Source organism: Bos indicus x Bos taurus, chromosome 9 (assembly GCF_003369695.1).
Source record: "Bos indicus x Bos taurus breed Angus x Brahman F1 hybrid chromosome 9, Bos_hybrid_MaternalHap_v2.0, whole genome shotgun sequence".
NCBI classification, from domain to species: Eukaryota; Metazoa; Chordata; class Mammalia; order Artiodactyla; family Bovidae; genus Bos; species Bos indicus x Bos taurus.
This window is the reverse complement of record NC_040084.1, coordinates 86,414,485-86,432,270: the sequence shown is the minus strand read 5'-3', so window position 1 is coordinate 86,432,270 and position 17,786 is coordinate 86,414,485.

Genomic DNA, 17,786 nt, shown 5'->3' with positions numbered 1-17,786 from the left:
CTTTTTTTTTTTTTAAACCATAGTGAGCTATTGTGGAGGAAAGTTTCTAATCATCCACTACTATTTATCTAGCCTATGCAACAACTCTGGGGCTCACTATAAAAGCCCAGAGTAGGTTTGAGCCCCTTCAGCTCTGGTACCTTCCATGGTCTCTACCTCTCATTTTTCCCAATTTTGGACAGCAAAAGTAGGAATGTGGATTAAAAACAAACAAACAAACTAGACTGAGTATTCTGAACACATCTCCCAAGAACAAACAGTAATTCTCAGTATCATCTCTATTAAGAAAGAGAGATATTTTTCCCAACTTGAAACATACTTTCATGTATTTCCCTCATCCACATTGTAATATGTAAAGCAGTTTAAAGCAATCCACTCATTTAATTAATGAGTAGTGTCATTAGCTTCTTTTTCCATGTGCCTGCTTTCAAACTTTCTTACTTTTTTCACTCTTCACCCACCACTGCTCCATTCAGAAAATAAGAATTTGGACTGAAAAAAAACCATCATTTGGTCCTTAGCTATTCTAAGATGCAGTCAGGGGACTTTCCTAGCTGTCTAGTGGTTAAGACTCCACATTTCCAGTGCAAGGAGTGTGGGTTCAATCCCTGGGTGGGGAACTAAGTTTCCCCCCAAATAAGTAAATAAAACGAAACCTAAAAAAAGACCTAGCCAAATTTGAAATTATTACCTAAAAAATTAAGAAGTAATAGATGCATAAGCATTATGAAATGCAAACAGCCTAGAGGAGATTAAAAAATAAGCCTCTTCCACTCCAATCTGAAGTCTAAGACTGAAAGATAACTATTTTTATTTATTAATGTCTAAATTATTTTGGGAACTACTGGAAATATGCTTAAGGCTTCCCCAGTGGCTCAAGAACCCACCTTCAAAGCAGGAGACTCAGGTCTGACCCCTGGGTCAGGAAGATCACCTCTGAGAAGGAAATGGCAACCCACTCCAGTATTCTTGCCTGGGAAATTCCATGAACAGAGGAGCCTGGAGGGCTACAGTCTATGGGGGTCGCAAAAGAGTTGGACATGACTTAATGACTAAACAACAACAAGAAATATGCTTATACCTCTTTTTCTTAATTTCTCAACTTTGATTAGTATCTAAGAAAGAGGAAGGATTTTTCATACTTATGACTATTAATTCCCATGTGCCCTCCTCCCGACAATTGTACTGTATTTTCTGAGGAGGGAGGAGAGAAAGCTGATCTCTGCCCATCTGTCTCACTGGCAGTCCTTTCCACAGTTACCCTGGTGTCTGCCCCCTGGTTCACTCCTGCTCTGTGCTGGTTGACTCAGAGTTTGGCATTTCTTGAAACTTGTGTCAATCCAGGGTCTCATCAGGAAAACAGGACTCATGCCAGATAGTTCAATAGAAAGAATTTAATTAGTGGGATTAATTATAAAGGCTTTAAAAGAGCTGACAGAGCAAACCGGAGGATGAAGCAGCTCAGAATTAGGAAGCAGATGTGGGTTGGGGGATGAGAGTTCATTCCCCTTGCTGGGCGCTGGAACTCCAGCGCAGGTCACAGAGCTGGACTCAGGTCTCCAGGTAGGAACTGGAACCATTTGGTAGATGGAGCTACTGATGGAGGCTTTGCTCAAAGCCAAGAAAGAAGGGGAAGAAAGACCCAAATTTCTTCCTTCCTCCTACTGTGCATCCCTCACTAATGCCTCCCATCAGTTGAAACTGGCCAGAAGCCAGTTTATCAAGGGAGTCTGGAAAATGTAGATTGGAGGGGTCAGTAACCTGAGAGACAGAAAGAGTAGGAAGAGAATCTGAGAGCAAACAGATGAAGTAAAATGGGTTGAATTGAACCCTGCTGCTAAGTCACTTCAGTCGTGTCCGACTCTGTGCGATCCCATAGACAGCAGCCCACCAGGCTCCCCTGTCCCTGGGATTCTCCAGGCAAGAACACTGCCATTTCCTTCTCCAATGCATGAAAGTGAAAAGTGAAAGTGAAGTTGCTCAGTCGTGTCTGACCCTCAGTGACCCCATGGACTGCAGTCTTCCAGGCTCCTCCATCCATGGGATTTTCCAGGCAAGAGTACTGGAGTGGGGTGCCATTGAAGACATGTTGAAGTTCTAAGCCCCAGAACCACAGAATGGGAACTTATTTGGAAACAGAATCATTGATGATGCAATTAGTTAGGTTAAGAAGGGGTCATACTGGTGTAGGGTGGGCCTTCACCTAATACGACTGATGTACTTATAAGAAGATGAATGACACAGAGACACACAGGCAGAGTGCCATGGGACAACAGAGGCAGAGACCAGAGTGAAGCATCTAGGAGGCAGACAACACCCAGGACCACTGGTTGTCACAGACGCTAGGGTAGAGGCATGGAATGGATTCTCCCAGACAACCCTCCAAGGGAACCACCCCTGCCAACACCTGTATTTCAGACTTAACAATTCCAGAAGTGTGAGAGAATAATTTTGTATTGATCTAAGTATCTAACTTTGGGATACTTTGTTACAGATAGGCACAGGGTTCTTCTGAAAAGAGTGCTCACACTTCTTCCACCTGTATTCTGGGCTACAACTTTCTCAGCAATGACTTTATATCAGTACAATCTCATGTACTTCTTGGTTTTCAAAAATATGTCAAAATACCTGGTCTATCGTACTCAGGACTCTTACGGCTTCATGCTACTCTGTCATTTCAATGAAATTCCATGAATGAGAGCAAGTCTGCTATCCTAAAGCAGAACACTCCACCCAACATGGGCCAGGTTCAATGTTTAGGGCATCCTCACTTCCTCCTGTCCAGGGATGAGGTCTTCTAATTACACATACAGTGAATACAGGCATATCAAATACAAAACAAAGTTTTACATAAAAGAAGTCACTATACCCCATTCACCCTGCAGGAGGGCATGGCAACCCACTCTAGTACTTGCCTGGAGAATCCCATGGATGGAGTAGCCTGGGGCAGGCTACAGTCCACAGGGTCGTAAAGAGTCAGGCATGACTGAAGTGACTGAGCACACTTGCACATACCCCATTTTGGAGCTTCCCTGGTGACTCAATGGTAGAGAATCTGCCTGCAATGTACGAGGCATGGGTTCAACTCCTGGGTTGGGAAGATCCCATGAGAAAGAAATGGTTACCCACTCCAGTATTCTTGCCTGCGAAATCCCATGAACAGAGCAGCCTGCCAGCTACAGTCCATGGGGTCACAAAGAGTTGGACACGACTTAGTGACTGAACAACAACAATACTCCATTTATAGAAGATGGAACCTTTGAATTTTAGTTCACTGATTGATATAACTTGTCAAAATAATTAGGATGCCGGAACTTAGTTATGAAAATATCTATCTTCTCTAGAAAAAGAACTGCTATGCCTTTCCTTAATGTTTAGATGATTAATTTATGGTTAATGTTTTAGAGAACAATGTTATTTCATGTCTCTTACAGAAAACCAGTTTGGATAATATGTTCTGCTCCTCTGGCTAAATCAAATTCTATACTTCTAAAATTTCTCAAAGTTCTTAAAAAGCAAATAGCAATAACAACAGCAGCAACAGTATGTACGAACCCCATGTGCTACCAACAGCCTGAGACATGACTGACCACTGGCTCTGAGAAAAATTACTAGTTATATGCCTACAGACCCCCCAGGTTTAAAGGGACCACGGAACCACACAGCTTCTAAAACTCCCATATGTTCTTATCATGAGCACTGAATCAGCTATTTAGTAATTGCTTAGGGTATTCTTGTCTGATGGGAAAAAAAATAAAAGCAGCCTTCTGACACATAATATTTCTTAAAAATGACTACATACTAAACATTTAGAAAATATAAAACCATTATTTTGAAAGACGTTCTTACATGGATTCGTGGTATTAAAGGGCATGATTTTTAAGATCTAAAAGAAAAGAAACAAAGCTATCCAGATCCAACCTTTTAGCTGCTTTAAATTATTTTTCTCCACCTCCATGGTAGTAAAGTGATTTCCAGTGGAAACACTCCTTGAGAACCTACATCTTACTTTTTTTTTTTTTTTTTTGAGTATGGGGGAAAGAGAAAGGGGTGACCTGGTCTTAAGAATCCTCTTAACAAGGATTATTTTTACATTGCAATCCCAGAGGGTTCTGCACATACTTGCTCATTTTTTCTGGCTTTATACATCAATGGATTGAGTTTGGTGATAGAAAAAACAAAAAACAACACCAAAAAAACGCTACTGTTTTTAAGGGTTAAGTTGGCTAGATTTGCTGACTTCCCTGGAAAATTGTGATCTTTATGATACCGTGTGTTCCATAGGAATGGGAATTATTGTCTGGCTTCTGCAGTGTGTATGTGACGCCAAGGTCATGTTCTAGTTCCTGGAAGAGCTGAGACTCAGTTCCCAACAGTGTGATCCTACATGTTCTCACAGCTATCTCACAGCTCATGGTACCTGCCAGAGCACAGTAACTCAGCTTCCTGGAGAAGTAACATCCCTCCTGGCAGGGTTCCAGGTTCTCCCCACTGCCCATTGTAAATGCCAGGGGCCGTCACCTGGGCTCTAGTGTATGGAGTCCTGAGACTTTGAATTCAGGCTCTCCCTAACTGATACTGTTTCTCCTGAGCCTTGAGCTCCAGACTCAGTTTCCCTATGGTACTTTTTCATAACCTTCCATGACAAGATGCTCAAGGTGTCTCACCTTTTGCTCCAAAGCTTCCTTAATCATTCACTCAATAAAAATGTGCAGAATGCTTACCTTGTGTGCTGCCCTTTGCTAAAGCACAGTGAGAATGACCAACAAATACATGACATGGGTCCTGCGTAGACACTTGATTGGCTGACCCATAACCCATTCTCAATCCCTTTTCCCTTGTCTGCCTCCACTTCAAATACTGGAAAAACTAAATATTTGTTTTCTCAGCCTTTATTGCAGCTGACAATGGCCATGTGTGACACAGTTTTGATTGGGAGAGTTGTAACAGGGCCAGCATCTTTGCTCTTCCTTCCAAGTCAGAGCTATAGCTAACTCATTATTTTTAATGTTTTCATGACAGTTCATAGTGCGTATGTACTATACTCATCCAACCATTCCCCAAGTGAATGATAGCTGTTATTTCTTATTTTTCCCGATACAACAATGCTGCAATAAACATTTCTTTTCATGTATTCTATGTATCGGTGCTTTTCTTTCTTTTAGGTTAGAGTCCCAGATGCTATATTACTTGGTGAAAATATATATGTATTTAAATTTCAAAAGATATTGACAGTTTTTCAAAAAATGTAGCAGTCCCAATTCTCAGTAGCTATATATAAATGTGCTTATTTCACTGCATCTGTATCAGCACTGGGGTTATTTCTGCTTTCAAATTTTGCCAATTTGATGAATGAAAATAGATAATAATGTTGCTCTAATTTTAATGTCCCTGAATCCTAATGAAACCGTTCATCATAGATTTATTAGCCATTGTACTCTCATCTGTGAATTTCCTGTTTATACCCTCTGCCCATTTTTCTAAAGGCCTGTTTGTTTTTTTTCTTGTCAACTTGTAGACACTTTTCTGCATGTTAAAGATATAATCCTATGCCTACCGTATATATAGCAAATATATTTTCAGTCTACTATGTCTTTTGAATGGAAAAAGACATAAACAGTTTTTAAAAAGTTTATATAAGCAAATATGTCTTTCCTTTCCTTTATGACTTCCTTATTTAGGAAATTCGGTCCACTTCAAGGAGTTTGTTTTCTGAACTTGGTTCAACATTTTAGTAGTATATTTTTTGGGGGCCTGTAATGTGAGACATACCAGTCTTTAAGAGAACAAGAGTTGCAAAGGCATATTTGTAGAAAAACAAGCTAGTCTATGGGTAAGGGAGGCTTCCCTGGTGGCTCAGTGGTGAAGAACCTGCCGGCCAGTGCAGGAGATGTTAAGAGACACAGGTTTGATTTCTGGGTCAGGAAGATCCCCTGGAGGAGGGCATGGCAACCCACTCCAGTATTCTTGCCTGGAGACTCCCAAAGACAGGGGAGCCTGGCAGGCTACAGTCGCAGAGTCAGACACGACTGAAGAGACTTAGATACAGCACTAACAACTAACAACAATGCATATAAAGCATTTAGCAGAGGGTTTAGCACACAACAAGTGATAACCATTGTTATTACTGTTATTGGTGAAGAAAAGAAGTAGGAGGGAATTTCAGAAAAATAGTCTGAGGTTAAATGGATTAGACATTAATCTATAAGGAGTGGAAAACAAAGGAGAGTTTGGCAGCAGAAGAGTAATATGGGAGAGGTGGTGTTTAATGAAAATTGACCTCTTTCAGAACCCTCAATGGCTTAGATTGTAAAGAATCTGCCTGCAATGAGGGAGACCTAGGTTCGATCCCTGGGTTGGGAAGATCCCCTGGAGAAGGGAATGGCAGCCCACTCCAGTATTCTTGCCTGGAGAATTCCATGGACAGAGGAGTTTACAAGGCTACAGTCCATAGGGTCACAAAGAGTCAGGCACAACTGAGTGACTACATTTTGTTTAACTTTTTGGGACCCATGGTTCCCTAAATGCCATATTTATATTTATGTATTTTTATCTCAGTATCTTATCTTAGAAAAAAAGGAGTATGTATCAAACCCAATCATATTTATTTATTTATTTATTTTTTCCCCAATCATATTTAAAAGGTCATTGTGACTTAGTCAGGTTGTGATTATTCTATCAATCCACATCTGACTTTAGGTGGAAATTTTGGTCTCAAAATTAAAAACATATTCAGTCTAAAAACAGAACAAAACTCTACAATTTGAATTTTTTGGCTACACCACAAAGCTTGTGGGGTCTTAAGTTTCTGTTCAGGGATTGAACCTGGGCACCCAGCAATGGAAGCAGAGTCCTAACCACTGGACCACCAGGGAATTCCCAACAAATTAAATTTTCTTTATCCTCATTTGTAGGGAGCTTGGTGGTGTTATTCAGCTAAGAACAGTTGAGGGTCATCTCACTGGTTCTTACAGGACAACTACAGGCAAATAGGATTCCACCTGCAGAGAGATGTGTCCACCTTCCACAACTATTATGGACCGAATGCTTGTGTCCCCTCCATATTCATATGCTGAAGTTCTAACCCCAGCACAACTGTATTTGGAGATAGGGTCTTTGTGGAAGTAATTAAAGTTAAATGAGGCCGTAGGGTGAGGTCCTGAGCCGATAGGATTTGTGTCCTTACAAGAAAAGACATCAGAGAGCTTGCCCCTCTCTCAGTGCTCACACAGAAGAAAGGCTACATGAACACACAGTGAGATCATGGCTGCCTATAAGCTGAGAGGAGAGGCCTTACTACAAAATCAAACTAGCCGGCAACTTGATCTTGGACTTCTAGCCTTCAAAACTGAGATAAAATAAATGTTTGTTGTTTATGGCCCCAGTCTGTGATAATAATTTTTTATGATAGCCCGAGCAGACTAATGCAACATCCAGCATCAAATTCTCCTTCTATATATGGATGCTAAGGGTTATTTTAATCGAAGTAAAGATTATTTTTTAAGAATGCAGTTTCTCTATTCCTACCAAATCAAGGTTGCTTTGTCTTCAAGGAAAGAATGTCTGGAGCCCAAATTCTGGGGGAGGATAAAGAAACAGTCTCCTCCCCACCCTCCTGAGTCAGCAGAATGTTGCCCTCCTTCATGAAGCAATGGGAGACTTAGACCATTGGCTTCTGCCACATGATCAAGTAAACCAAATACTTGGAAGAGTTATAAAATACAGGGGGAAAAAAAAAGCAACCACATATTGACCTTAACCCACCCTCATGAATTCCCAGTTATGGTTTCTTTCAAAGGGAGATGACATGGCTTGACTCATAAGCTGCTCTTCCTACCTGATGATCTCCTTGTTTTGGAAAATCCAGAGAGACTATATAGGCAAATGGACAACGGCCAGAGCCTATATAAAAAGATCTACAACATGCCCAGGAAACCAAGCCCTTTATCTACAATAAACAATCCAGGCAGGCAGCCTGCTCTGAGTCAGATTTGTGGATTGCTATCTCTAGTAACAATCCAGAAAGCTAAAGAATAACTTCTATGACAATTGGCTCCGAGTCACCAGGACTTGATTAATAGCTTCCAGCTTCTGTAATTTTTGTTGTTGCTTCAAACTTAGGATCAGCCAGGGAAAGCTAAACCCCACTTTCAGTTAGCTCACCCGCAGCTTTCCTGGTCAATAGGCTCCAATGAGGGCATGTCTGAGACCCTCTCCTTTTCCACTAAAAAATTCCCAGTACTCTGCCTGCCTTTGTGTGCGCGTTAGTCGCTCAGTCACGTCTGACTTTTTGCAACCCCATGGACTATAGCCCACCAGGCTCTCCTCTGTCCATGGGATTCTCCAGGCAAGAATACTGGAGTGGGTTGCCATTTCCTTCTCCAGGAGGTCTTCCCGACTCAGGGATCGAACCGGGGTCTCCTGCATTGCAGGCAGATTCTTCACCATCTGAGCCACTAGGGAAGTTTCTCTGAGCCATTGCCTTTGAGTTTGTTGAAACGTAAATGACTTTGGCTGACTGCCTTGTTACAACATAGCTTTTGCTTGTTCTCCCTTGGTTGGTCTTCTTTAATTTCTCTACTATCTTTTTATATATTCCTTAGAAGACTTGAGAAATTCTTTTCTTCCCTAATTGTGCCCAGAAAGATTTTCTGTCATATGTGGGGTAAAGATAGGGTTCCCCTCCCCCTTCAGGATTGTAAATTGTGGGTTTGATCCCTGGGTTGGGAAGATTTCCTGGAAAAGAGAATGGCAACCAACTCCAGTATTCTTGCCTGGAGAATCCCATGGACAGAGGAGTTTACAAGGCTACAGTCCATGGGGTCACAAAGAGTTGGACAAGAGTGAGCAACTAACACACGTGCCCACATGATATAGTATTAAAAACTCATGCGAGATGTTTGCGAAGATATAAACCAATGCTTAGCATGAGGGAGAGGTGCATCAGGTTATCCTGTCTTTGGGTAAATGTGGACTTGGAATACTGAACACAGGGATCATGTCCCAGAGTGATTGTTCTAGGCTGGTAATGTGCCTGCGGGGGCCCCTGACCACCTGTTCCTGCTCTCTCCCACCCCGGTCACTTTTTCAAAGGTATTTATAGTGACTTAAGCCTGTGTTTCTGAGCTCCAGGATCTGACCCCTGGCCGCCCGCGGCTGCCCTGCCTTCACTGAGTGCTGTTCTGGTTGTGTCGTCTCCTGAGTGTCCCCTCGGGGACTGAACACGGTTCAGATGCTTGTTTTGCTCAAGCCAGTGAAAGAGGCATGAGGAACACCTCAAAGGAGCCTTTCCACCTGCTGATCTTGGCAGTTCTGCTGTTTTGAAAGCCAACAGATCAGTGGGAAGGAGGAAATTTCATTCCCTTAGGGCTTCTCTGCTTAGCAGCCCTGACAACAAGAGTAACCAAGTGCATTTTAGGGGAGTCGTTAGAACCAGGTCCTTATCTGCATCATTTGGAATAAAGTTTGATAAAAACAGAAACATGAACTCTAAAAACTCTCCACTAAATTCAGACTGATTCAGCACTCATTTTAGTCTGTTTTTCCTCATTAATAAGAATAAATAAGTAACTCCCTAAAGTTAGGTATTGCTAACAAGTAGAAATCCATTTAAATGAATTTGGAAACTGTGGGATTTTTAATGTAACCATATAATCTACGTCACCGACAAACTTTAAATGACTTGATAAAAAATGGAGATTCCAAGATGCTGAAGCTGAATCTCCAATACTTTGGCCACCTGATGCAAAGAGCTGACTCATAGGAAAAGACCCTGATGCTAGGAAAGATTGAGGGCAAGAGGAGAAGGGCGTGACAGAGGATGAGATGATTGGATGGCATCACTGACTCAATGGACATGAATTTGGACAAACTTCAGAAGATAGAGAAGGACAGGAAAGCCTGGCATGCTGCAGTCCATGGGGTGGCAAAGAGGTGGACATGACTCAACAACAAGAAAGGTGCCATTTGATGTTTAACAGCTTATCCCTTTGTTGGTAGATGGGGAGGGCACTTCTCAGGGTTTCCTCAGCTTCACCTAGGCTGATAGCAGCACTCAACAAAGGCTCCACAAAGCACTGTATATTGACTCATCAGCAGTTTCCAAGAAAATAATGCTCGTGGTTGAACAAGTTAGAGTAACAGAGTTTGAAATAGAAGTATTGACACAGGCACAAGGTACCAACTTATCTCTGTCCGTGTTTAGTTATTGATCAGTTGGACTGGAGACCTAGAGTCCAATCACCAGTGATAGCATAGACTGGAAACTGTGGCTCCTCCTTTTGTGTGTAGCCATCTTTGAATCACAAATAGTCCTTCAAACTGTCCAGTTGTCACTTATAAACAGCTGAGAGACCTTTAAGGAGAGGGATCTAGAAATAGGTCCATAAGTGCAATTAATGGGAAAAATAAAGAAGTAACTTTTCAATGTACTGCCCTGGCACTACTTACCAATGCAGAAGAGAGGGGGTGGTCAGCCTCCCCTAAGCGACTGTTGTGTGCCTGTGTGTTCAACGACTGCTAGCAATCATCAATAGTGAATCTTTTGTTTGGGGGTCCAGTCTTTACCACACAGTTTGATTTTCCTAGTATTTTCCATGTCCAACCCTTTCTTTTCTTCTTACATGTCCCTGCTTATGTTCCTTCCTCTCTGTGGAATGCTTGCCTCCCTACCAATGAAAATCTCGCACCCTTGGGGGTCCATTTCTCAGCTGTGTCCAATTCTTTGCAACCCCATGGACTGCAGCCCTTCAGGCTCCTCTGCCCATGGGGCTCTCCAGGCAAGAATACTGGAGAGGGTTGCCATTCTCTTCTCCAGACACCCTTGGGTGTCCAGGTCACCCTTAAGGATTTCTGTGTCCTCAGAACTGGTACATCACTAACCATTTGGGCTAGCCAGTTTAAACATACTTCTTCTGATTTGATGAGTGTTACTCTTGCTTCTGTAGCTGGACATCCTTCATCCAGATCAGGATGACGTTGGAACTTGTCATGTGTCTTGTCTGGGGCGGAGAGGAATAGACATGCTGGGAATATTTGTTGCTGTCATTCTGGGGTTGTGAACATGGTCTGTGGGTTGATGATTTCCTGTTAGCCAGGATCATCCTATATTCATGATTTAATACTGTGGCATTGACACATGGCTTCTGCTTAAAATAAGCCTTGATTCAGATCACTGTCAGCCCTCCTGAGTCAGGTGACTTCCTTTGTTTCCATTGGATGCCGTGGGATGCTGGAACTCCGTGTGTCATTTTAGTATTAGTGATGCTTTAGAACTCACCAGACAGGTATTATAACTTTCCTGCTTCCCTCGTCCTTCATGCTCTGGCTGGTCAGGTCCACTCAGGCTGGGCTGGTGTTCTGTAGAGACTTGCCTCAGTGGGGTAGGCTGACTGTACTCCAGAATCACACTTAGGTTGGAAAATGTGGCTGTAAGAGGTGCCCACTGAGAGTGTGTCTTTTCCCTAATAGGCATGGAGCTGTCAGCGACACAGTGGCACCTAGAATATCTAGGCAAGCTCTCAACATGTAATTGCCAGGATTTAGGATTACTGTGTTACTTTTGATTTGGCCTATTGCTTTCCCCAGAAACAGCTATTTCCAGGCATCTCTGTCACAAAGAGGTTTCTGGGAAAGGAGACATAGTTCTCCCTTTCCAGGGAAATCAGAAAACTTTTAACCTTTCCTTCCCTAGAGTAAGGCAGCAACCCCTTTGCCCTAAGTATCTTCTTTTTGAATCTTGGGGCTTGTTATAACAATTCCTCGTGATAACAACTCCTATCTTAGAGGTGATATGAAGATAAAAAAGGCATCAGCCTGGTGTAAATTTTATGCATGTTCTTCCATATGCATGCTTTTCAAGGTCTTTTATGCATGTTTTTCATGCATGTTTTATATATGTTTTTCAGGTCCTGGTATGAGATAACTGGGGCCAAAAGCAACAAAGGAAATAATTGAACATCGACAAGGCTGTTTTCCTTAGAAGATTCAGACTTTGGGGAGTCTAGTTCTAAGTTCCAGGACCATGGACTGAACCCTCATTACAGCATTCAGATCAAGTCTGTGGCCTGGATCACCTGTAGGAAAGGTGCCCACATGCCCACCTTAAACTTGTACAAACGTGAAGGCTTCACGGTGAAAGATCCAAAAGGGCAAGCCTCTAACTTGGGAAGAGCTTTTATTATGTTTTCAGTGACACTCTAAAGTACAAATTGTTTAAACCAAATTTCTTTCATCCGTTTTATAGTCATATTAGAGCTTATGTATTCTTTCTACTTTCATTAAATCAATTACCCAGTTGGAAATTCTGTAGTTCTCAGCGATATATTGATAAAAGCTGAAATTTAAAGTCTACTCAGTCAACTGTTGGTAGACTGGGGCTGTATTGCACAACTCAAAATGAAATGCACTTTGGGGTGTGTGTAACCTTAAGTCCAGTTTCAACCTTTCATTACCTGGGTGAATCCTGCCCTGTGGTAACAGGTATGGACACCGGTAGTCAGATGACTGGGATCTACAGGAAGTTTACAGTGGGACGGCGTATTTGTTCTCCTGCTCTGCAGAGGTAGTCATCATTGTTAAAATTCCTTGGGACTTGGAATGTACTATTTGGGCATATTATCAGCTCTGTCTTGAAATGAAGTCTGTTAGGTAGCGGAAGGGCTAGAAACTTGGCTGGAAATAATGGTGGAGCAAGCCTGCCCTCTTACCAGCCCAATGGGTGAGGGGATTTAGTGCTTGTGTAGATAAGATTTGACCTAGTTAGGCATTGTCAGCATGTCCTGGTGTAAATGCTATGTCTTTCCTTGACTTTCCCAAGGGAAAAACAGATCTCAGGACATTAGCTTTTATTTCTCAGCATCTAAAGATGTTATAAATCTCTCATAAAGGGGATGAGATATTGGCCTCTAAAGGTTTCCATCGTCGGGCAGTCTTAGGAACATAATCTGATATGCAGTTTAATTGTTCTAACATGAAGATGTTTACAAAGGCAAGCATTATTTAATTTAATTTTTTAAGTTTATTTATTTATTTTTGGCTCTATGGGTCTTTGTTGCTATGTGTGGGCTTTTTTCTAGTTGTGTATAGCTGGAGTTAGGCTTCCTTGGTGGCTCAGCAGTAAAGAATCCCCTATAATGAAGGAGCTGCAGGAGACGTGGATTTGATCCCTATGTCGGGAAGATCCCTTGGAGGAGGAAATGGCAACCCACTACACTATTCTTGCCTGGAGAATCCCATGGGCAGAGGAGCCTGACAGGCTACAGTCCACGGGGTCACAAAGAGTAGGACATGACTGAGCGACTAAGCATGCATCAGTTCAGTTCATTCGCTCAGTCGTGTCTGACTCTTTGCGACCCCATGAACTGTACCCCCGCCAGGCTCCTTTGTCCATCACCAACTCCCACAGCTTGCTCAAACTCATGTCCATTGAATCAGTGATGCTATTCAACCATCTCATCCTCTGTCTCCCCCTTCTCCTCTAGCCTTCAATCCTTCCCAGCATAAGGGAAAGGGTCTTTTCCAATGAGTCAGTTCTTCGTATCAGGTGGCCAAAGTATTGCAGTTTCAGCTTTAGCATCAGTCCTTGCAATGAACATTCAGGACTGATTTCTTTTAGGATGGACTGGTTTGATCTCCTGCTGCCCAAGGGACTCTCCAGAGTCTTCTCCAACACCAAGCGTGCTTAGCGGGGGCGCTTTTGTTTTGATGCTGGGCTTCTCACTGTGGTGGCTTCTCCTTGTGGAGCATGGGCTCCAGGGAGCCCAGGCTTCATTAGTTGTGGCTCACGGACTTAGTTGCTCCACTGCATGTTGGATCTTCCCAGATCAGGGATCGAACTCGTGTCTCCTGCACTGGCAGGTGGATTCTTTACCACTGAGTCACCAGGGAAGCCATTTATTTAGTTTCTAAGTTGAAATTTTTAATTAATTAAATTTTAATTTTTTTCTTTTTATTTTTTTAGTGAAGGATAATTGCTTTACAGAATTTTGTTGTTTTCTGTCAAACCTCAACATGAATCAGTCATAGGTATACATATACACCCTTCCTTTTGAACCTCCCTCCCCATCCCACCCCTCTAGGTTGATACAGAGCCCCTGTTTGAGTTTCCTGAGCCATACAGCAAATTCCTGTTGGCTATCTATTTTACATATGGTAATGTAAGTTTCCTTGTTACTCTCTCCATATATCTCACCCTCTCCTCCCCGAAGTATAGTTGCTTTACAATTTTATATTAGTTTCAGGTGCTGCGGTTCATGGGGTCACAAATGAGTTGGACACGACTGAGTGACTGAACTGAACTGAACTGAACACAAAATAGTGATTCATAATTTTATAGACTACACTCCATTTATAGTTATTATAAAATATTGGCTCTATTCCTTGTGATATACGCATTTAAAAAACAGTTAGCCTCCTTGTGTCATGTGGGATCTTCGCTCCATTACCAGGAATGGTAACCATGGCCCCTGCATTGAAAAGATGGAGTCTTAACCACTGCACAGCCAAGGAAGTCACTGCATGCATTATTTTAAATGTAAATTTAGGCACAGAGGAAATTGGGCATATCCACAGGAAGTAAGTGTTTACTTCTTAATGGCATTAGGATCAACTTAGATTATAATGACAGTGGCTCCTAGATATCTCTAGAAGAACTGACCTAAGCCCCATTGTAGCCAGTTTTGTGCTTGCTTTATTGTCTCTTCACGTCGTCATTTACTCACTTGTTCGTCACTTTGTGCAGGCACTGGGCTGGGTACTGAAGACAAGTCTGGAAAACACAGATTGCTTCCTTGAGAGATTATAGCAGAACAGGAGAGACAAAATAAACAGGCAATTGCTATACAGTAAGAAAGAGGAGGGCATGGAGATGCATAGCAGAGGCTGCATTCAGCTTCTGGTTGGGGTCCTGCAAAGGAGAAAGAATCCTGGTGAAAGTGAGTGTGGCTTTATATTGTAATATTTGACAGCCTAAGGCTCACCCTCTCTCTGGTTCCCCCACTCCTGTTCTTTAAACTTCTCCCCCCTGTTTTTCTATGATTATTCTTCTATGAATTTTCTATTTTTTTAAATCAAATTTCAAGTTTGGACTGCATTGAATTTATAGATTGATTTACAGAGAATCACTGTATCAGGACTGAGTTTTATAAACAATATAATTTTGTTCATTTGTTCACATCTGTTAAAATGACTTATGTGCTTAGTTGCTCAGTCGTGTCAGATTCTTTGCGACCCCAAGGACTGTAGTCCACTAAGTTCCTCTGTCCGTGGGATTCCCCAGGCAAGAATACTGGAGTGGATTGCCATGCCCTCCTCCAAGAGATCTTCCCAACCCAGGGATCAAACCAGGTATCCCACATTTCAGGTGGATTCTTTACCATCTGAGCCACCAGGGAATGACTTCTGGTAGAGTTTTATTAATATATGTCTTATGCTTGTCTCGTTATGATGATTCCTAGTTATTTTCTCTGTGTAGTTTTTGCTATTGTGATTGGGATATTTTTCATTATATTGTACCACTGGTTATTTATGGTAATCTAGAAAGCTAGTGATTGTAGGTATATTTACTTTTCACTTGCTGCTGCTGCTAAGTCGCTTCAGTCATGCCCGACTCTGTGGAACCCCAGAGACGGCAGCCCACCAGCCTCCCCCATCCCTAGGATTCTCCAGGCAAGAACACTGGAGTGGGTTGCCATTTTCTTCTCCAATGCATGAAAGGGAAAAGTGAAAGTGAAGTCGCTCAGTCATGTCTGACTCTTCGCGACCCCATGGACTGCAGCCCACCAGGCTCCTCTGGCCATGGGATTTTCCAGGCAAGAGTACTGGAATGGGTTGCCAGTGCCTTCTCCGATTTTTCACTTGGGCACAGAGAAATCATACCAGACACAGGTGAGTCCCTTCACATTTACTGATTGCTATAGGTCAGGTTACCTGGGAATCAGAGTAGAAGACAGATCTGCATACAGGAGATTTATTGCGGTGTTTCCTCAAGACAACATGTAGGAGCAGTAAGGGCAGCAGGAGATTTTTCATAAAAATCATTCACAATGAAGCTGAGCACAGCTGTGGACAGATTACCCTACTCCAGTCTGCGTATGTGAGGCGCTATGTTGACTTTGGTGTTGGATGAGGAGCTCAGTGTCTGAGATGATGTGAATTTCAAACTATAGGGAGGTCCTTGTTATCCTCTTATTCATTAGAAGAATCTCTATAGTTATAAGGATGCATAAGGGAGCCAAGTCGGGGCAAGCAAAACCCATCAAGCCTGAAAGCCTCACTAGTGCTCTGAGGGCCTAGGAAATGGGTCCTTAGGCAAAGGGCTGTCCCAGGTCAACACTAGAGTATTTCTCTGCTTACCATGTCAAGGCCTTTCATGGTCTGTCTCTTATTAATGGTCAGATATTAAAATAACAACAGTAAAACACATATTCAGTAGATTCAGGAACTCATACGGTAATGATGGCAAATTGCTGGAATCACACTCAAAATTTTAAACAATAGGACTTTGACACAGTTAATGAATACTTGAAGGAGGGAAATCTAATACAAGTAAGGCCAGGATATATCCTCAGGCAGAAACTGATTGGATTATCAAAGGATTAAGAGAAAAGCATGGGAAAATTAATGATGGCCTAGATATTTTTAAAAATAGCTTTCTTTATGGCCATACTGAAAAAACCAAATGTAAATATCAAGTGAACTACATTTATCATGCAACTTGTTTGAAAAATGATAATCTCGCCCTCAAGAAAAACCTCATGCAGTTTATCTTAAAAAAAAAATTAAGGCATAAATGCAATTTAGTGTAAATTTTAAGTAGAAAATAAATTTATCTTTTATAAGTTTTAGGTTTGTTAATCAAGAGTAAGTTTCCATCAAACAGTTTTTCTATTTAGTGTGAAATTTTGGTCTCCATTTTAAAAGAGTTTACTTTAGCTGACCTTTAACTGATTGTGCTGCTGGAGTTTCATACAAAAGAAATTTGATATTGCAGTTCTTTAGTAAATTGAGGATCAAAAGGAAAAGCCCTTGAGTGACTTTTCTAGTTTGGGGAATTTGAGATGATGATCAGTCTATCTGGAGATCTGTAAAAGGGCAAATCACACACAAGAGACCAGCTGCATTAACAGATACTGGGTATAGTTCATAGCTCTGGCCCAGCAGCACTCTCAGGCCATCTTTATAGCATGAAAAAGAGGACCCTGCCAATCTGGAACCTAGAAGGTGTTTCTGCTGTGGCCCTGCCGTCTCCAGCTTCATCTCCCCTGCCCATCCTCCACAGGTCTCCCCTCCTCCACTCTGATCTCCTTCCTACACAGGGCACTCTCTTTCCTGGCCTGGACACATTCTGGAGCACTAGCAGTCATCCTGACCATTGTCCGAGTACGTCACTCAGCTTTGGATATTCACAACCAGAGAAGCTTTGCCCTCATCACAGCCTTGAGATACAAACAGAGCCACCTGTCTTTCACTTAATTTCTCCAGTGATGCACTGGAGCCACCTCTTCTCTTCTGTTGCAGGAAGTTGATATTTCTTGCTCTTGAGCTCACCTGCCCCCACTCCCACAGTTTCTTAAGCATCTGGGAACTTGTTCAGTTCAAAGAGTAAATAGGTAAAGAACTGAAATGTCTGTTTAGTCGGCTTATAGGTGCTAGTTTTTGGTTGCCATGATTCATTTTCAGCCCTCCAGTGGCTTCACTGCTGAAAATGGACCTGAACATTCTAAAGTGTCCTTGTCCAGTGCTTCAAGGATGCCCCTTCTCAGCTAGATCTGCTCCGTATTGAAGGT